The sequence below is a fragment of the Danio rerio genome, chromosome 3, assembly GCF_049306965.1.
Source record: "Danio rerio strain Tuebingen ecotype United States chromosome 3, GRCz12tu, whole genome shotgun sequence".
Lineage (NCBI taxonomy): Eukaryota > Metazoa > Chordata > Actinopteri > Cypriniformes > Danionidae > Danio > Danio rerio.
This window is the reverse complement of record NC_133178.1, coordinates 10,619,637-10,642,013: the sequence shown is the minus strand read 5'-3', so window position 1 is coordinate 10,642,013 and position 22,377 is coordinate 10,619,637. Positions and strand designations below refer to the sequence as shown.

At 33.4% G+C, this 22,377-nt stretch overlaps 2 protein-coding genes across 12 annotated transcripts in view; one reads left to right on the top strand and one right to left on the bottom strand.

Annotated features, from left to right (window-relative positions):
• Window positions 1-22,377, top strand: part of coro7 (coronin 7) — a 303,620-nt gene that overhangs the window by 174,416 nt on the left and 106,827 nt on the right.
• vasnb (vasorin b) overlaps window positions 1-22,377 on the bottom strand; it is a 47,491-nt gene that overhangs the window by 3,777 nt on the left and 21,337 nt on the right. The window contains exon 2 of the mRNA NM_001110762.1: window positions 20,501-20,556. The gene's annotated coding sequence lies outside the window, so the exon portion shown is untranslated. The remainder of the gene's footprint in view (window positions 1-20,500; window positions 20,557-22,377) is intronic.

Here is a 22,377-nt window from a genome sequence, read left to right as displayed (position 1 = left end):
CCATGGTTTTTGTTTCTCTGCTTTCCAAAGTCTGAGGTCAGTCTTTTTATGTGGGTTGTTTTAAACCAAGTGCTTTTAACGGATGATCAAAGGCAAGGTCTTTTGACGCTGTTGTACTCAAACAATAGGTTGTAGCAGTGACATACAGGCCTGCTGAAACCTTACACTGTGTGATGTTGACCTTCTTATTCTTAACAAAACATTTAAAATTCCGAATTGCTGGCAACAGGCATCATTTCTCAGGCATTCTACTCTACTCTTTCAGGAATGATTGGATGTTATATAAGTGCAATAGTTGACATTGCCCTCCCTTTGATATGTGTGCCATTCCACTGACAAACAATCTTGGATGGAGATGCAGAGTATATCTGGATGTTACTGTTTGCGATGTTAGTCTATATCAAGTTTTGACAAAGATTTGACCTTGAGCACCAGACACAGAGCTCATAGGATGAGCTCAGACACCTTTAGGGAGGAACGTGAGAGTCAGGGAGGAAAGCAGGAACAAGAAAGATGAAGGGATATGAAGCTGAGAGACTGAAGTGAGCAGGGGAAACAGTTTATCATTTGCTGTGAGATCAGTCGCTGTAGTATCTGGCCTTGAAAGGAGGGGTGGAGACATTTCGTTCTCCCTTACGATTTTCCTCCTTCTGTTTCTCTTTGGGACAGAGTGGGGGGTTTCTTGACAGAGGTTCACGCTGAGGTGAAATTCTCTCACTCGGTTTTATTGGACAGCACAGAGAGATAGAGGAATTATTATGTTCCCTCCTGCTGCATTATTGAAGCATCACTCTTGGTGCCCTACTGGTGATCCCGTTATTTAGAAAACATCTTGAAATCTAGTCTATTTTGTTCCGTGTTGGCTGACAGAAAGTTCAATGTAACTTTGTAAAGACTTTTTATTGCAAGGTGCATTCTTGCTGACAGCAAATCAAAGTCAGTGTTGGCTCTTTGAGGTGACAAAGTGTACAAAAGTGTACATTTGTACAAGTTTGCATGCACTACTAGACAAGATCGCAGTCACTACTGGACAAGATCGCAGTCACTACTGGACAAGATCGCAGTCACTACTGGACAAGATCATAGTCACTACTGGACAAGATCGCAGTCACTGCTGGACAAGATTGTAGTCACTACTGGACAAGATCACAGTCACTACTGGTGTTCCACAGGGTTTAATGCTGGGCCCACTCCTATTAATAATAAATCTACTACCTTTTGTCTGTATTATCAGGAAATTTGGCATCCAATTTCAGTGCTATGCTGATGACACCGTGCTCATTTTAAAAACTGGGTCTCACTAATGACAAAGCTTAAAAAGTCTTGCTTATTGACACTAAATCTATTCTGGCTAAAACCGATTGTCTTGCTGTAGACATTGACGACAATACAATGTGTCCTACTCAGAAGGTCAGGAGTTTGGGTGTTATTATAGATAGCAACCTTTCTTTTTTGAAGGACATATCAAAAATATAATGTGTACTGCATTTCCCATATGTGTACTATTAGTCGTCTTCGTTCTTTTCCCAACTCTAATAATAATACCGCAATACTAATTCATGCTCTGTTCACCTCCAGCATTGACTACTGTAACAGTGTTCTCACTGAGCATCCCTCTAATCTTCTCGATAAAATCCAACTGGTTAAGAACTCAGCAGCTCCGGTTTTGAAAGGAATTGTTCCTTTATAGTCTATGACAAAGCTCCAAACCAGTTTGTATGTTTCAAAAACGGTACTCTCATCAGCATCAGCAACACATTTGATTTTTTTTAAGTTCAATCGAGGACAGTCATCCTAAGAGAGAGAGAGAGAGAGAGAGAGAGAGAGAGCTAGAGATATATGATTGGCCTGTCTTGTTTTTCCCTCTATGTCTAAAAAGCAGTGGAGCAGGTTTAGACATTCCTCTTGCTCCGTCCCATTGACTTGCTGGCTGTGATGCAAGTGTCTGTCTTTTGACAGTGGCTTTAGTTGCACTCTGTGCAAATAAAGTGGAAAAAAAGGCTGGCCTGCTGCCAAGCACACGCATAGTTGTCTGAAACTAATCTTCTGCTTATTGCATGTGCGCTGTTTGGTCTGCCTGTGTTTTTCTCCTATTTAATAAAACTTTTGCTCAGCACAAAAGTGGAAAAATGTGTTTGAAATGCCGGCACTTGGAAAGAAGATTACTTACAGTTCAAAAGGCCAGTGTTTTGTTATGTTTGGGCTCTGATATTGATTCTCGTGTGTTGGCTTTAGTCTCTCTGACGTGTTTTGACACCATATACCTGTTGTTCTTGTACTGAGCGCTATGATCTATGCTCTTGGAATCAACAAGGGTGAATGAAAGAGTAATGCATGCACCATTCAATGATGCGTGACGCTTTACAGTCCCTGAGACCTGATTAGTTGTTTTACTAGAGGCGGTGATGGAAAAAAAAGACGTAGACCTTCCAGATAACCCGATAACAGGTGGAGCGCAGTGGTTTATGGGCAGTTAATTATGAGAGGGTCATGGGTCATTGCTGTCCTATGGTGTTTGGCTCCCAGTGTACCGTGGGAATGTCCTCAATTGAATTCGCCCGATATCAGAGGTGAGCCAGCTAAATGCAGAGTGTTTAGCTGAATGCAGAAAGAAATCAAACTGTACATTTCTTATTTATATATCTATATAGTAGTGCTTATTAAAAATTATACATATTTGCCCTCAGAATCTTTAATCAAACACTGTATATCCTTCGGTCACCCGAAAATTGCTTTTCTTTATTTTTATTAACATGGAATTATAATAATAATAATAATTCCAGTGTGCAGTCATCTTGCGGCAGACAGCACACCACACACCTGCTGATTGGTGGTGAGGAGACAGATGATGGCCAGTGGGCAAATTTGATCAGGATGTTGGGATTAAACCCCTACTTTTTTTTTCCGAAGGACATCCTGAGATTTTTAACAACCACAGAGTCATAACCTCGGTTTAATGTCTCATCCAATAGACGATGCTCACTGAGCAGTATTGAGTTCCTTCACTATTCTGGGGCATTAGGACTCACACAGACCGCAGGTTGATTGCCCTCTGCTGGTCTCACAAACCAATATTTCCTAAATACTTTCGTTTCATGCCGACTTTCAGAGGGTATGATTTTAAGTTCTGGAATATAGTTAAGACTTTTTAGCTATCCTGCATTGTTGATGAACAAAACCTCAGATCAGTGAGGAGATTTTTCACAATGGGGTCCTGAAAAGTCCTAGCGCTGGAGAAGATGACTAATTCACTACAAAAAGAGAGAGAGAGAGAGAGGTTAAAAGATGAAAATAAGGCGTAAACTATGCAGGGAAAGACGGAAAGATAAGCCAGCCGGACATTAGGGTGGTGTTTTTAGATTTGAAGGGGAAGTGGATAAAAGAAACAAGAAAGAAAAACAAGGGCTAAGGGAAGAAAGAGTCCTTCTGTGGCAGATCTGTAGTCTAAGGGCTAAGTCCACTTCCCTCCCTCCCTGGGTCTAGACAAAGCCCTCAGACTGCGGCGTAGTGTTTCACATGTCAACACACACCTGCCGGACCCCAGAAAGGTGAACAGGGATCATGTAAAACCTCTGTCCAGCCTTCCTGAACTTTAGAGAAGCCCTGCTTGATAAGATCAGAGGATACCGTCTGTAGGGCACAAGGATTAGTGCACACTAGGATTGAGTGAAAAAGTAGGCGTAATGTTATGCGTTTTACAGTTTCTTACTGCAAAAACACCCAGTAAAATACCACATATATTTTTTAAAGTTCAATACTATAATCTGCGCTGACTTCTGGGTCTATCTATCTTTTTTTTTTTTTTTTTACAATAACTTACTGCAAATTAGGAATTTCTTGTATTCTACTGTAGGCAAATACTGCTACTATAGACAAAAACTAAATGGAAACTGGGATCTTCACTTGTTTGGAAGGTATTAAAATCACTAGTAAATACTAAAAATAAGGGGTATGCACTGCTAGTGTAAAATGTAAATAAATGACATTAAAAGTACTGTAAAAAATGTAATACTGTAAAATTATTATGTTGTAAAGGGCATTTAACCATAAGAAGAAAATACGAAAAATGCTATTTTACTGTTAAATGAAAATGCGGTAGGGTCCTGCTACTGTAAAACACATTTACAGGTAAATTACTATAAAGGGGCCGTTGTTGTAAATTGCTGTAAAAAATTGTCATAAAGTAAAATTAATATGTTGTAAATACCAAAAAAAGGATTTGCGGCAAGGCTTTATTATTGTAAAATGAAAAAACAGTAGGGCCCTGTCACTGTAAAACACATTTACAGCAAACTTACTGTAGTGGGGCATTTGAGATAAATTGCTCTAAAATTTGACAATGTAAAATTGTTGTACAGGGCATTTTACCATAAAATGAAGTTGCAGTGAGGCTGTTTTACTGTAAAATTAAAATGCGGTAGGTCCCTGCTTTTGTGAAACACATTTACTGGAAACTTACTGTAAATGGGCAGTTGTGTGTGTATACACTACTTTTACTAAGTGCAAGAAAGACTATAACAATAAACTGGATGAAGCCACACCCTCCAACAATAGTACAGTGGATAGATAAACTTTAATCTATATATAGAATAGAATATATGACTGCTCAACTACAATTGAAAGTGGATATTTTTAAACAAAGATGCAAAGATGGGCACCTGTTACTTTATATCTGAACAGGACATAGTATATACAGCTCCATTGAAACTGAAATTAACGTGTGTGTTTTTTGTTTTGTTTTTTTTGTACATTTTTTTATTTACATCTAGGGTTACTTTTTTGTATTTTTTAAAACAAAAAACATTCTGCTGTCACTGAATGTTCTTTTCTGTAAAATGTTTTAATGTATAAAAATAAAGTGAAAAAAATATATGTTGTAAAGGGCATTTTGCCATAAAAAGTAGTTGTGGTAAGGCTAATTTACTGTAAAATGAAAATGTGGGAGAAACCTGCTACTGTAAAACACATTTACAAGTAAGTTACTATAAAGTGGCATTTGCGATAAATTGCTGTAAAATTGGTCATACTGTAAACTTAATATGTTGTAAAGGGCATTTTACTATAAAAAGAAGTTGCGGTAAGGCTAATTTACTGTTAAATGAAAAAACAGTAGCCCCTGCTACTGTAAAACACATTTACAAGTAAGTTACTATAAAGTGGCATTTGCGGTAAATTGCTGTAAAATTGGTCATACTGTAAAATTAATATGTTGTAAAGGGCATTTTACTATAAAAAGAAGTTGCGGTAAGTCTAATTTACTGTTAAATGAAAAAACAGTAGCCCCTGCTACTGTAAAACACATTTACAAGTAAGTTACTATAAAGTGGCATTTGCGGTAAATTGCTGTAAAATTGGTCATACTGTAAACTTAATATGTTGTAAAGGGCATTTTACTATAAAAAGAAGTTGCGGTAAGGCTAATTTACTGTTAAATGAAAAAACAGTAGTCCCTGCTACTGTAAAACACATTTACAAGTAAGTTACTATAAAGTGGCATTTGCGGTAAATTGCTGTAAAATTGGTCATACTGTAAAATTAATATGTTGTAAAGGGCATTTTACTATAAAAAGAAGTTGCGGTAAGTCTAATTTACTGTTAAATGAAAAAACAGTAGTCCCTGCTACTGTAAAACACATTTACAAGTAAGTTAGTGTAAAGGGGTAGTTGTTGGCAACAGTGCTGCAGAGTTACCACTAACATTTAGTAAAATGTCTAATAATATACCATAATGTGTGTCTCTTTTCTCCGTCAGTGTGTTATTGAGGCAGCTGGCGCTTTGCATACCCCCCACACGGGACCATTTAATTCAAAGACATGCATTTGCTATTGAAAATGTGTTGATTTAAATAAGACAGCTGTTGATAAGGACGTTATTGCTTGAGGCGTTTTACAGGAAAAAAAGCACAAAAGCAAAGTTGCCGGGAAGAGAAAAGTATTGTGTTACATTTGTTTCTTCATAATCTGAAAGCAAAGAAAACAAGTGTGAGGTAAAAAGAGAGAGAGAAAGAAATGATGAGCGAATGCCAGGAGCCAAAACAATTAGAGCTCCAGCAGGCCCCGTCAACAGAGCTTATGTGCAGAAACACACTCAAGCGGGACTGAGCGAAACAAGACCCAGTCTGTGTGTGTGTACTGTACGTGTAAGACCAGAAGCTCAGCTTTAATCCTGACTAACTGACCACTCAATGCTACACATGCCACAGGCTCAAATAGCTGCTCAGCATCAGAATAGTTGCTAATATATATTATATATGCAGTTGAAGGAAAACCTATTAGCTGTCCTATAAAATTGTCATTATTTGTCAGATATATATATATAAGTGTTGTTTAAAAGAGCAAAGGACATTTTCACAGTATTTCCTATTTTATTTTTTTATTTTTATCTCTTTTGATTTGCTGGAATAAAAGCTGTTTTTATTTATTTTCATTATTAAGAATGGTATTTTAAAATAATAATTTTTACGCTTGTTATTATTATTGGTATTAGTATTATTATTATTAATATTATTATTATTATTATTAATACTACTACTACTACTAATAATAAGAATAATACTAGTAATATTAATAATAATAACAAATAATAATAATAATAATATCTCTAATAAACAGCACTTGGGAATTATTTGAAAAGAAAATTAAATAAGCATTAGAATAGTTGCTAATCATATTTTAATGCAGTTGAAGGCAAACATATTAGCCATCTTAGAACATATTTGTGAAATAATTACAGTTTTATAAGCGTTTTTTTAAGAGAGCAAGGATATTTTCATAGTAGTTCCTATTATATATATATATATATTTTTATTATTATTTCTTTAGATTTGCTGCAATAAATCTGTTTTTTATTTATTTTCATTATTAAGAATGGTAATTTATTATATTATTTTCTTATTTAGTTTAGTTTGTCATGAGTTAAAGAAGTTTTTATTATTTTTTATTTCATTATTACCCCCCTTTAAGGCGGGTAATTTAATAAATGTTTTCTTATTTATTTTAGTTTTGCTATAATTTAAGCAGTTTTTCATTTTTTTATTTGTTTGTTTATTTGTTTATTTCTTTTTTTTATAATGAACTGTCTTTTTCTTTTCAAATAGCGACAAAACAAATCAAACAATTGAATTAACCAAACTCGGAATTAAATAAAAAATTTATTAAAATAAACTAATTTAAACTAAAACTAAACATTATAACTATTTAAAACTTATGAATTAAAACAATTTATTGCATTACAAACTATTAACAATATATTTTTAAATGCACATAGCTCGTGGGATATATTTAAAAAAAGAAAAAACATTTTACTAAACCATTAATAATTTTAATAACTAAATAATGTTGGTGTTAATAATTAAAATATTTCTATTTTATTAACCAAAGTAAACATAGAAAAGGAAGACTTCCTTTTAGCCGCCTGACCTGTGCACAGCTGTTACCCACAATGCACCAGTCCATCGCTCACACTGACAGTGCAGCACCATAAAACACAGATTCCTGACAGCAGGAGGGAAATGTCAGAGTACAAACACACACAGATCTTCATGCAGAAGCAAGTCTGTCTGTGTGTGTGCGTGTGTACACACATGACGGTTTCGGAAGAGTTTCAGTGTGTGATATGTCACCATACCTGCTAAACCTGATGCCTTGTTTTTTTCGATTGTTAAAGAGTGTGTAATACTTGAGTTAAGTGGGGACTTTTGTGCTGTAGAGATGACAAAGAAGCCTCACTATTTTTCAAGTTTACTGTGGTAAACTCTCGCTCACTTTCTGCGATACAGTTGAAGTCTAAAAGATTTGCCGCCATGTGAAATTATCATTTGTTTTCCAATTTTTTCCAATTATTGTCTCGTGAATCGCACTTTGGACACTGCTGTTGTAAATTATACTTTGCGGTAAAAATAAAAGTTAGGAAATTTTAACATATTGTCATAAAAAAACTAATTAAACTTTAAATGAACATACAAATTAAATAACCATAAATAATTAGATTTTTCAAATACATTTATTTAATTTAAGATTTTCCAAAAAAATTTTTTTAAAATACTATAAAACATTCAGAACCATGAAATCTGAGCAGCACAACCATTCAAGATTCAGCAAAAGTGCAAACACGCTTCTGTTTTAATACAAATATCGAATCAAGCTAAATTATATACAAGAAGCCAAACTTTTTGGCCCTCCTGTGAAATTTGAATTATTTTAAATATTTAAAAAAAAAATTATTTATTTATTTATTTATTTAAATTTGTATTTTTATTTTACTTAAATAAATAATTATTTATTTAATTAATTTATTTATTTATATATTTTTTGTATTTTGTGATTTGTTGTTTTTTAAAAATGTTAGGAAATATTAAAGTATTGTCATTAAAAAATATTTAATTTTTATGAATATACAAATTAAACATTCATCAATGATTAGATTATTCTAATACATTTAACTCATTTAAAATTGAACAAAAATAAACTAATATTTAAATCTATTATTTAATGTCATACATTTTAAATACATAAAATATCCTCCTATCAAAAATGTATGTAAATAATAAAATAATTTAAGGAAATTAAGGTTAGTTGGAAGAAGTTTGAAGAATAGATATAAAAAAATTATCAATAAATATTCAAATTAAATACTGACTATATACACAAGTTAAATATCCATATTAATTTTCATATATATAATCTTGTACTAGTACATGTGGCTCATTAACAGTTTTACAAAAACAATTAAAAAATATTTTAATATATTACATTTAGAATAAGTTTAATTTGCATGGACCCAAATTGTATTCAAATAAGTCATATGTTGAAAAATATTCTAATTATATGGTAATAGGATAAAATTTGTATTAAAACTAAGTTAAAATAAATAAAGTATTACATTTAATTCAAACAATAATCTGTAAGTAATTCAATCAAATATTTGAAGTCAACAATTGCAGTAAAATTACATTATTATTGCAATAATGTCAAACAAATGAACGTGAGCATTAGTTTGGCCTGTTTCTAGCTTTAATCACTCAGACAGGGATCATTAGCCAACACATAAAGGCTTCATTCTGCTTTGTCATAATAGCGAGGGTTTGTGGTATAGTGAATCTGATCCTCTAGATCTGTGCCGGTGGTGCTGATAATCATCAAACACAAACACACACACACAGACTGCTCTGCGACTGGCTGATTTGAGGTCAGTGTTTCTCTGCAGTGTCTTGGCCAACAGTCTAAGAGCGAAACACTTTTATAAATGCAAAGAATTAGCATCAGGGTGACGCAGTGGTTAGCACTGTCGCAACACGAGAAGAAGGTCTCTGGTTTGAGTCCCAGCTGAGCCAGTTGGAGTTTGGAGTTTGCATGTTCTCCCTGTGTTGGTGTGGGTTTCCTCCAGGTGCCTTGGTTTCCCCCACAGTACAAACACATGCGCTATAGGTGAATTGGATGAGGTAAATTGGCCGTAGTGTATAATTGTGCGTGTGTGAATGAGAGGATGTATGGGTGTTTCCCCAGCTGGATGGGCATTTCCTGTTTAAGACATATATTGCAATAGTTGCCGGTTCATTCCGCTGTTGCAACCACTAATAAACAAGGGACTAAGCTGATTGTGAATGAATGAATTAGCATTGAAGAATTAGCACCAGTGCCACTGAGGCCAGATGTTTACTAGATAGCACTGAGATCGGAGATGATTGGCTGGGTTCAGAGGTCATCAAAGGTCACTCGCTGACAGACACACACACACACAGCAGATTTCAGACAGACTCGGGTTGCACAGCACAATGCTGAGCTCTGGATGCCTTTGAAGTGCTCATCACTTGCTAGTTTGTCAACAAAGCCATTTTGTTGTCTTGATAGGGATTTAAAGCACTAAAGTGACCGGAAGACATTCAGAACCAAGACAACTGAGCAACACAACCATTCAGGATTTAACAAAAGTGCAAACACTTGCTTCTTTTTCAATACAAATAGTAAAACATACAAATATCATTGACAATAAGACATTATTTTGAGGTAAAATATCTTGAGTGAGTCAAATGAATTTTAAATAAATATAATTAGTCAAATTTGGACGAAATGTTAAACCTATGTCACACTTTTGACATAAAAAAGTGAAATCAACAAATGCAAATGAGCTAAATGTCAGTATTAGCTAAAATTAAGAGAGAAAAAAGGTCTAAATTATATAAATAATGACAATAAAGTGAATGAGAATAGATGTCATACGAATAATTGAAAAAAAATAAATATGTTGACAACAACTCATCATTTTGGGGTAAAATGACTTGAGTCAGTCGAACGAATGAACGAACGAACTAATGAATGAATGAATGAATGAATGAAAGAACGAATGAATGACTGGATGATGGATGTATGGATGAATAAATGAATGAATGAATGAATGGATGGATGGATGAATGAATGAATGAATGGATTATTGAAAGAATGAATGAATGACTGGATGATGGCTGAATAGATGGCTGAATGAATGAATGAATGAATGAATGAATGAATGAATGAATGAATGAATGAATGAATGAATGAATGAATGAATGAATGAAGACAAATTAAGTTATTTTGAAAACCATTGAACATAAAGTTGAAATCATCAAATGAAATGTCAGCTTAAAGTTAGTAATAGCTAAAATTATGAGGGCAAAATGTCCAAATGATTTAAATAATGACAAATAAACTGACTTATGGTGCACAAAACAAAATCTCAATGATAAAGTTTCAAAATTTTTGTGTCATTAGTTCTGAAAATACTGCAGTGGGACAGACGAAAATTAGAAGAGCAGATGCATGGGACAAATTTTTTTTGCAAAAAAAAAAAAAGCTTTTACAAACAAACACTGATAAAGTGAATCAAAAGAAACACTTTAACATGTGTTTCAGATGTTCTCTTTACATGTTCTTTTGAATAAACTCTTCAGGAATAAGCCCAAAATCTCAGAACTGAAACATGTGCATGAAGAAACATGTCTTTACCTGCTGTGTCTCGCCTGAATGTGTGTGAGAGATGAAGCAGAAACAAACACAGACGAGCACAGGGTGAACGGCAGTAACCCTGAATATATATGTGTGTGTGTCAGAATTATTAGCCCGCCTGAATTATTAGCTGCCCTGTTTATTTTGTTTTACCAATTTCTGTTTGATGGACATTTCTAAACATAATAGTTTTAATAACTCATCTCTAATAACTGATTTATTTTATCTTTGTCATGATGACAGTAAATAATATTTGACTAGATATATTTCAAGACACTTCTATAAGTGACATTTAAAGGCTTAACTAGGTTAATTAGGTTAACTAGGCAGGTTAGGGTAATTAGGCAAGTTATTGTATAATGATGGTTTGTTCTGTAGAATCGAAAGCAAAATTAGCTTAAAGAGGCTAATAATTTTGTCCTTAAAACCTTTTTAAAAAATTTTTAAATTGCTTTTATTGTTGCCGAAATACAACAAAAGCCTTTCTCCAGAAGAAAAAATATTATCAGACACACTGTGAAAATTTCCTTGCTCTCTAAGAAAAAAAAAATCAAAGGGGGGCTAATAATTCTGACCTCAACTGTATGCCAATATTTTTGTTTAGTATTTTAGATTTATATGCACACAATATTTACACACAGTGAGTATGCTCACACTGTAAACACTTATATTTCGGATGCGATTAATCGGTTGACAACATTGTATAAAATACATCACGCCTACAAAGAGTCCTTATAATCCATATGTTCAAAGTTATCTTTATTCCTGTAGCGCTTTTTTACAGTGTAGATTGTGTCAACAATGTCTGCGTGCGTGTAAGTGTGTGTGTGTGTTAAATTCCTCAGTACCCCCGTGACATTGGTTTAAAGTGAATGGACCTGTTCTGTCATTCACACGTTCAGCGAGTGTGCTAAAACTGCTGTTTCTGATAGCCATCGCTTCTGCAAACAGTAGATTATGTACATGCAGCCACTGTGGGTTTTGAAAAGGCACATCTCAAACACAAACCTGCAGCTCTACAACTACAGCAACACACACACAGCGGCAAACGCAAATGCAGATTTCTCTGAAAAACACCCATTCCCCTTTAAACGAAGACTTTCTATGGGATGTTACTGTATATGTGAGGAATTATTGTCGACAGGGCATTTGTTTTACAGTATGTTCTGTTATATTGTTCTTGTAGAGTAAGTCCTATTTATTTTAGATTAGTGGGAATAGGAACATATATACAGTATATATATATATATATATATATATATATATATATATATATATATATATATATATATATATATATATATATATATATATATATATATATATATAGTTAAAATAGACAAAGACTGCTTAAGTCATTATTATAAACCTTCTTTAGATCTCTTTCTAATTGGCTACAGAATAAAAAGTATAATATATATATAATATAATTATTAATAAATAAAGTAATAAATAATAATTATAATAAATGTGTTAATATTCTTGAATATAATTAATATTCATCGAGAAATGGATAAAAGTATGAATTATGAAGGCGGACTGTAGTCATCAGTATGAGGTAAACGCTTGACATACTTGCTGCTGGATGTCATGCGTGTCTGTTGTTTACACATGCAGACGTGCTAACTGCTGGTGCGCGGATGAGAATGAGTGGAATCTGATCCTCTATAATCATGTGATATGTTACCGTAACACTTTAGAGCTGCCTGATAAGTGTTAAATCACAGAAACATGCATTAACATTTCACTTCTTCAAATGATCTGCTGTATGAATTAGAGATGCAACAATAAAGACTTCCTACAGTTCGGTTTTCAGTCTTCATTTACTTATTTATTTATAGATGACCATAAAGATAATCTGGAGAATGTCAAGTGCTGATAAGCATGAGTGAGGCTTTCATATCTGAAATGTGTTGCACTTATAATTTGGGCCACAAAACATGCAATTCTGAGTGTCCCTCACATGGGTGAGTGGGCTTTATAAACCACTTGTATTGAAAAACACTCTTTTATCTCTCTGACACTTTAACCGGCACATGCACCACTTTCTTACAATCACTCTATTTCTGTCATGTATACTCTCAGGATTTAGTATGGTAATGAATATGTATATGGCAATGTAGATGTGTTTGGTCTTTGCGGAGTAGATCTGCTACGCAGCTGCTGCTTTGATTATAATGGCAGAGCATAACACAGAGATCTGCGACTGCCAGTATATACACAGACATGCCATCTGAGAATATAACATGCTGCGGCTGCAAACATAATATATATGTAACCCTCGTAGCAGATCTAAACACAGGTGGAGCTGGGGTGGAGGAGGGTCTCAGATAACACGCCGCAGCTTAACCGCATAAATTAATGCATAGCATTTAAACTGATGAGGACAAGCTCGTTGGCTGCCGAGTTGACAGCATGTAGTTAATGATGCAGGAGCAGATAAGGTGAACCTGTCAGCCTGCGCACACAGTTTCATAGCAGAAATTTCACATCTAAAAAAAAAACTTTGTGTATTTATAAATTGTGTGCCTCATTTAGATGTGGGCTTGACAAACCACCTGTAGAAACACATTCTTTTAATCTCCCTGACACTTTAACCAACATTTGCACCAGAGACTTTCTTAAAATCAGTCCTTATCTCTAAAAATGAACACTGTGTATTTATGAGGTGTGCCACATACAGGTGAGTGGGCTTGACAAACCACCTGTAGAAACACACTCTTTCACCGACACTTGCACCACATTTGCACCAGAGACTTTCTTAAAATCAGTCCTTATCTCTAAAAATAAACACTGTGCATTTATAAAGTGTGCCTCATACTCGTGAGTGGGCTTGACAAACCACCTGTAGAAACACTTTTCTCTCTATTTAAATAATAATTAGTCCTCCCTCCTAACTCCAGCACTTAATTCTCTGGAGTGCCAACAGTTCATTTGTATAATTAGCACTTCTTGTGTGTATTGCCAGCCTGATCTCGTGAGGACACAAAAGTATTTTACGTTTTGTCAGTTTAGAGTTCAGTTGTACAAAAATGTAAGATTTTAAAAAGGAGGCGTGGCACCCAACCCCACCCCTAACCCCAACCGCCATTGGGTGATGAGCAAATCGTACTAAATTTTACAAATTAGATTGTCTGAATTCATACCAATTAGCCACTAAATCAAAAAGTTACGAATTGCCGTGGGATTGCATTTGTATTGTCTCTTCTTGTTGAATCACTGAATGCCTCCTCAATTGTAAGTCGCTTTGGACAAAAGCATCTGCTGTATGACTAAATGTAAACACAAGCACAGTAATAATAATAATAACAAAAGTTGATATCATGTAAATATCACAAACAAAACAATCTAAAAGTGTATATATTGAAAAAATTGGCCTACTGTAGATTAAGCCTACATGATATTTAGCAGGTTTATTTATTTCTGTATTGGTTTATTGTGTGGCTTTTATGAGCAGAGATATGATCTTGTCACTCATTGGTTTGTGTTCCTGCAGATTCTTCAGCACCTGTTATTGTCTAGGAATGTTTTTCTCGATGTGTTCGTGATGACAGCATCTGGAGTGCTGCGTTTCTTTTTCCTCATTCTTTAAAACTGTGAGATTTAGACACACTTTTTGCTTTTCCGTTGCTGATTTTTCGAGTCTGGTTGCCCTGCGGCGGTTTTCCAGAATCCACACACGCACATACACATAACTAGTGTCACTGAAACATTTTTTCTTTTTTTTTTTTTGTTCACTGAGACCTATAAAGCATAAAAGTGCAGAGAAAACCCTCTCTTTCCCAATATCATCGCTAACCAAGTACTCCGTAAACACTTTGTCTCCATTAAACATTCAATTTGAGCAATCCCATAGGCCTCTTCACCCTCACTCAAGCATCGAGAGCAAGCGGATGGAAAGCACATGCTGTATATCCATCACACACCACTGTGCCACGAGTGTTTGAGTGTATCTGCAGGGTGTACTGTGTGTGTGTGTGTGTGTGTGTGTGTGTGTGTGTGTGTGTGTGTGTGTGTGTGTGTGTATGTGTGTGTGTGTGTGTGTTCACGTGCGTGAGTCTGCTGTGTGTGTTTAGGTTAAGTCAATCTTAGCATTGCGCTGTAAGTCAGCTGGAGTTTAATGTAACACCTCGACTCTACTCTTGTGTAAACAGCAGTAACGCAGGCAAACCCTGTAGGATTGCTTCAGGAAATGTATCGAAAACACATGATGGCATCAAAAAGTCATGAAAGCAGGTTTTTATGTTTACTTGTTTTAGTAAGTTTTGTAAATCAGCTTTATACACTCTCAGAAATAAATGTACAAACTCTGTCACTAGGGAGTTTTTTTCCCTAGCAGTTTCTGAAAGGTACAGTTGAAGTCAAAATTTTAATATTAATAGCCCTTCTGTTAATTTCGCTTTCTTTTTCAAATGTTTCCCAAATTATGTGTATCAGAGCAAGGAATTTTTCACAGTATTTCCTATAATATTTTTTCTTCTGGAGAAAGTCTTATTTGTTTTATTTCAGCTGGAAAAAAATGTTTTTAATGATTTTAAAACCATTTTATAGTCAATGTTATTAGCCACCTTAAGCAATATATTTTTTAGATTGTCTATAGAACAAACCATCGTTATACAATAACTTGCTTTTTTAACCTGACTTGCTTTATTATCCTAGTTAAGCCTTTAAATGTCACTTTAAGGCTAAATTCTAGTGTCTTGAAAAATATCTAGTCAAATAACTTGTACTGTCATGTCAAAGAGAAACAAAATCAGTTATTAGAAATAAGTTATTAAAAAAAAAAAAAAAAAATATATATATATATATATAGAGAGAGAGAGAGAGAGAGAGAGAGAGAGAGAGAGAGAGAGAAAGAGAGGGGCTAATAAGTCAGGAGGGATAATAATTCTAACTTCAACTGTATATTAACGCCTAAAAGTTTGTACCTTAAAGGTACAAAAGTGAACCTTACAATTACAAAAGTGTACCCTAAAGGTCCTTATGTCCACCTGTATGATACAAAAGTGTTCCTTTTGAAAAGGTGACAGACTTTGTTCCTTTATTTCTGATTGTATAGTTTAGTTTTAAATCAAATGTTAACTTGACGTTGAGTCTAATTTTCATTTAATAGATTTACAAAGAAACTACCAATGAAAACTAGTCTTTGTGCTAATTTAGATCAATTTTTTTGAAAAATGTCGTTTAATGTACACTGTCAATGTGTTGTGGAATGAATGAATGAATGAATGAATGAATGAATGAATGAATGAATGAATGAACAAACAAATAAATGCAAGTTACAAAGTTAATTTGATTCTAATTTGAACTTTTAGAATTCAACTTTTGCTGTAAAAAATGCTGGGTTTCACACTTAAACATGAAGGAATTAAGTTAACTTAATAGTTTTTGCAAATTTAGGTTGATTGAAGATTAAAGAAGAATTATTAATCTGTCCCCTAAAAGACATCAAGAAGTGTTTTGTTTCTGCTCATTTTAAAGAAATAGGTACCAAACAGCAAATGTCACTTTGGACTTTTTTTTTCTCCATTTATCTTTTTAAAATGACAATTTTCAGTCTCAAGTTCTTTTAAATATTTTTTCCGGCACTTAAATCAGTTAAAGCAGCTCTTAATATTCCGTACAATAAAAATATGTATTATTTAACAGGGGCATGCACAAAATTACATTAACCTTGAAAAGAAAAGATGAGTTGTGCCAGGTTTTAGCAAGGTAGCTATTTTCCACCTGCTGTCCCTAGATGATGATGATAATAATAATAATAATAATAATAATAATAATAATAATAATAATAATAATAATAAATTATAAATAAATAAATCATAACAATAATGGCAGCACGGTGGCGCAGTGGGTAATACAAACGCCTCACAGCAAGAAGGTTGCTGGTTCGAGACCCGGCAGGGTCAGTTGGCATTTCTGTGTGGAGTTTGCATGTTCTCCCCATGTTGGCGTGGGTTTCCTCCAGGGTGCTCCGGTTTCCCCCACAAGTCCAAAAAACGTGGTGTAGTGGATTGGGTAAGCTAAATTGTCCAAAGTGTATGTGTGAATGAATGTGTATGGATGTGTTAAACATATGCTGGATAAGTTGTCGGTTCATTCCGCTGTGGCGACCCCAGATTAATAAAGGAACTAAGCCGAAAAGAAATGAACGAATAATAATAATAATAATAATAATGTGACCTCTGAAGCTTGATTTTGATTTTCAAGCATAAATTATCTGGTTTAAAGAGTTTTTTTTTCTTCTGATGAACACAAAATATATTCTGAAAAGTCTAAAAACCTCTAATTATCAGGAATCAGTGTTTGCAGCTTTCTTCAAAATATCTTATTTTGTGTATCAGTTTTCTATGTGCATATCTAAACTGTGCATTAAAATAGGTGGATGTAAACATAGATCCTTCCAGAAAGCAAAGGAATTTGGTTCCTCTTGAGCCAGACAGGAATTCCTTTAGTGGCAGGAATATTTGCAAACTGCCTAATTAAACTGTGTGTGTGTGTGTTTGTGTGTGTTTTTTTTTTTTTTGTCTCTTTTGTTGAATGACTGTCCTGAGGCCTGTGCGGGGCTGTTGGGACAGGCCATGGCAAGGTTAGGGGGAGTTGTAGTGTTGTCTTATAAGCCCTGGTCTGCCCCTCAGGCGGGACAATACTGGAACCCCGTCATCTGAAAGTGCTGAAGGCCCTCATACAGCCATATATGCTTGACTAGACTCAATCACTGGCCCTTAAACAAACACCAGCACAAGCCCAGTCTGCTTTCACTGTTAACCGCTCGAGTGTGCAGTGATCTGTTTCAGTGCTTCATCACTTTTAAACAGCACTCAGTCCTGTTCCTGCAGGACTATAGACTGAATACCGCTTTGTGTACTATTTCCAGAAGTAAAAAGGTCATTGTGAAGGAGTTTGCACCCTGGGATTTCTGCAGTTTTTGAGTTTGTCTTATACAATTAAAAATAACTCTTAAGATTTATTTCTTTTATCTTATAATCTAATATCTAATATCAGGGTTGATTAACTTGTTAGTATCATGTCAAATTGACCTAATGTTTAACACTCCTAAATTAATTAAGTTGATTAATTTTCTTTAGATGTATTTAAAATAATCAAGTAATGTTGATTTATCAGAACAACACTGTAAAAAATGCTGGGTTTCACACAATTCGTTCATGTTGTCATGTTGTCTCAGATCGATTAAGTTAACTTCACAAATGTAAGTGGGCTGAACATGAAACATTTAAGTTGTTCCAAAGAAATCTCCAGAATTGTGTTGCTTCAGCTCATTTTAAATAGGTTGTTTGAAAAAGCAGCCAAATAATATTTTTTAAGAGTATGAGATAAACTTGCAACCAACCTTTTTATTTGTTTATTTCTTTGTTGGAAAAATATCTGGTGGCAAATGGTCAGAACTGCTAGATGTAAACTCTTATTTTATATATAAAATGTCTGAAATGTGAGATGTAAACTCAGATTTCAGAGAGAGACAAGTTATAAATGTCAGAGGTAAACAGAATTCAGAGAATCAATGGTTATTCTTGCTAAAAAATCTTAATGTTGAGATGTAAACTCTGAAATGAAACGTCATGCTTTTGAGATGGAAATAGTTGTTATAATTGTGAAGCAGAAATTCTGAATTCTTAAAAGGAAAAAAAAAGTCTTAAAAAAGGAGAAAATAGTTGTGATTTAGTACATGACAACTCAGAATTCAGAAACAAATCATCATTTTGACATGGAAATGTAAAACAGTTTGAGTAAATTCCAAATTTAACTGTTCTCTCAGGACAGTTGTAATTTTGGGATGTAAACTCAGAAATCTCAGAGAAAACTTAATAATTTTAGTAGCAAAGTGGAAATTAAAAATTCTGAGGGAAAACCCTGAGATTTAATTCTCATTAATTTAAATTCTGAGAGAAAAGTGTTGCATTTTTAGGATGTAAACTCAGAAATCAGAGAGAAAACGTAATAATTTGGGATCTAAACTCAGATTTCAGAAAGAAAAGATAATAATTTTGAAATCAAAATTAAATGTAATGTGGAAATTTCAAATTCTGAGGGAATTTTTTTTTTATTTAATTCTCAATACTTCAAATTCTGTTAGAAAACTGTTGTAATTTCGGGGTGTAAACAGAATTCAGAGAGAAAATGTTGTAGTTTTGAGATGGAAGTTTTTAAAATCTGGGAAGAAGGTCATAATTTAATTCTGAGATGTAAATTTGGAATTCTGAGAGGGGAAAGTCATATTTTTGCAATGTAAACTCAGAATTTAGAGAGAAAAAAAGTCAAAGATTTGACATGTAACTAAAAAAACTAAATTAATCATTTATTTTTAAAAAATCATTGCAACGTGGAAATTCAAAATTCTGAGGTAAAAATTCTTAATAATTCAAAATCTGAGAGAAAACGTAATAATTTGGGGAAGTAAATTAGCAAGAGTCGTAGTTTCAAGATGGAAATTTAAAAAATCAAAATCTAATATTTAACTCTAAAATGTAAATGTGGAATGCAAAGAGTAAATAGTCACAATTTTAGGTTGTAAACTCTGAAATCCGAGAGAGAATTTTATATTTTTGGAGGTAATCTCAGTATTCAGAAAGAAAAAGTCATGATTTTGAGATGGAAAAGTCATGATGCAAAATTATGAAGAAAAAAACCTGAGTACTGGTATTTAAATGTGCAGTTCAGAGAGGGAAAGGTCATAAATGTGTAATGTAAACTCAGAATTCAGAGAGAAAAAAAAAAAAAAAAAGACAGATTTTAGAAGAAATCTGAGCAAAAAAGTCAATATAGCAGCTTGGAAGAATAAAAACTAAACCCCATAACTGTGAGATGTAAATGATATTCTGAGAGGAATAAGTCAAGAAGTTAAACAGTTCAAGATTTCTAAAAGAAAAAGTCCAAATTCTGTAATGCAAACTCCAAATTCTGAAACCAAATAGTGTTTGTTCAGTGTTTGGCCTTTAATAATGTTCTTGAAATGTTAGTATGTACACATCAGTCATAAAATGCTTCAGTGAATCGTTTAACTTGTTTCAGACCATTAAGAAAACCTTCAAAAAGTCGCTTAATGTTTGTTTTTCAACATTTGCGTAACCAACAGCTCAATCACAACTAAACCCAAAAGCATAAGCAGCATGTTTGTTATATATTTTGTTAGCCTAGAATGAATTGCTGCCATTTTCTGCTGAACGAAAACATTAGCAAAGCCTATATTCTGTTAGCTACCGCATACTTGGGTACTTTTAACACACAGTATAATAATGCAAATGTTTTCGGCTGAACTCAAAGACCCCGATTGGCTGCTTCAGGTGTGTTTGATTAGAGCTGGAACTGAACTTGTAAAGCACACACACACACACACACACATTTACTCACTACAACCCAATTTTCATTAAGCTCGGGGTCTGGGTTATTATTGAGACGGGATGTTCTGTGAGTTTTCTATGTGGTTTTTGGAAGCCGCATGTGCTAAAAGTGTTTCTTTTTATAAGACTTGCATTGAAAACAGGTAGAAGCGTGGACTCACCGGAGTGTGTGTGTGTATATGACAGGTCGCTGTGGCTCCTTCTGTGTGTGTTGTATCTGAAAAAGAAGAAGAAGAGCAGAAGTTCAGTAGTGGCTCACAGCTGTTTGTAGGATATGCTGGAATGTTTCAGGAAGTGTTTTTTGGAGGGGGGATAGAAGAGATGGAGCATCTCCTTCTCACTGATTTTATTTTAGTATTTTTTATTATTATTTATTTTAGGAACTTTTAACCAAATATACAAAAAAAAAATAATAGTAATATTAATCTTCCCAATACTGGAGGACATTGACTGCATAAAAAATATGCCAAAATAGTTAGTGGTTCATTCCACTGTGGCGACCCCTGATAAATAAGAGTCCAAGCCGATAGAAAATGAATGAATGATTTAATGAATGAATAATATAGTAATAATGAAAATAAATATATAAATAATTGCATGTACATACAGATACAATATGAAGGTATCAGGCGATACAATATACAAGTTAGTCAGACCAAAGGTTTGTAGCAGCTTCCTTCAGAAATCCTACACTGTAAAAAAAAAATCTGTTATTTTACGGTTTATTTCCGGTAGCTGGTGTGCTGGAAAAAAAAAAAACTTAAAATAACGTCCGTTAAATTACAGAAATTTATCGTAAAATATTATCCCTTAAATGATGGAAGTTTTTTTGTAAATAAACGGAATTTAAATTACAAAAAATTACCAGAAATTTAGATTTAAGGAAATATGTGTAATTTAATATCCGTTACTTTACGATAAATTTCTGTAATTTAATGGTCGATATTTTACGATAAATTTTTGTCATTTAACAGCCGTTATTTTACGATAAGTTGCTGTAATTTAATATCCGTTATTTTATGATAAATGTCTGTAATTTATTGGTCGTTATTTTATGCTAAATTTCTGTAATTTAAAGGCCGTTATTTTACGATACATTTCTGTAATTTAATATCTGTTATTTTACGATACATTTTTGTAATTTAATGGCCATCATTTAGTGTTTTTTTTTCCGGCACCCCAGCTGCTGGAAATAAACCATAAAATTACGAACTTTTTTTACAGTTGACAAAAAGATTTCATATTTTGACATTTTTTTGGTTTTCTATTAACTGTATATGTTGATTTTTCTAAAGCCAAACAAAGACAATTATTGCAGCCATTTTTAAAAATGAGGGCTTTTTGTATTTTCGCTGATTTTTATTAGTATTGTTTTTGCATTATTATTATTGCTCAGAGGTTTAAATTAGAAGGTGGTTTATGCCGTGGAGTACAAAATAAAATATAATTGTGGGTTTTTGTCTCACTGTACTGACAGTTTTGTTGTCATTTATAAATATTCAGAATTGTGAGATGTCCACAATTATGGACACAATGTACTCATTTATTTTTGGATAGGAAAATTAATATTAAGAGGTTTGAGATTTAGAGAAATTTTTGAGAATTTGGGAAAACTAGGAAACATAAGATTGCTAAATAAAAGAGAAAACAGTTTTGAGATTTAAACTTTTGCAAATTGCAAGAAAATAGTCAGAATTGAGAGATCAAAACTTAATTAAAAAAAATAAAATAAAATATATATATATATATATATATATATATATATATATATATATATATATATATATATATATATATATATATATATATATATATACCAAACATAACATACCAAAGAAATGAGATTAAAATGTAACATCTGAATTTCTTAGGAGAATATTCTGAAAAAGTCAAAATGAATAGATTTGAACTCAAAATTCCAAGAAAAAAGTCAGAATAATGAGAGTAAAAAAAAAAAATTTTCAAGGTAAAAATTGTCAGATCTATGCTCAGATTTTGTTTTATCGGACATTTTTTATCTTGAAAATTTTTTCTAAGT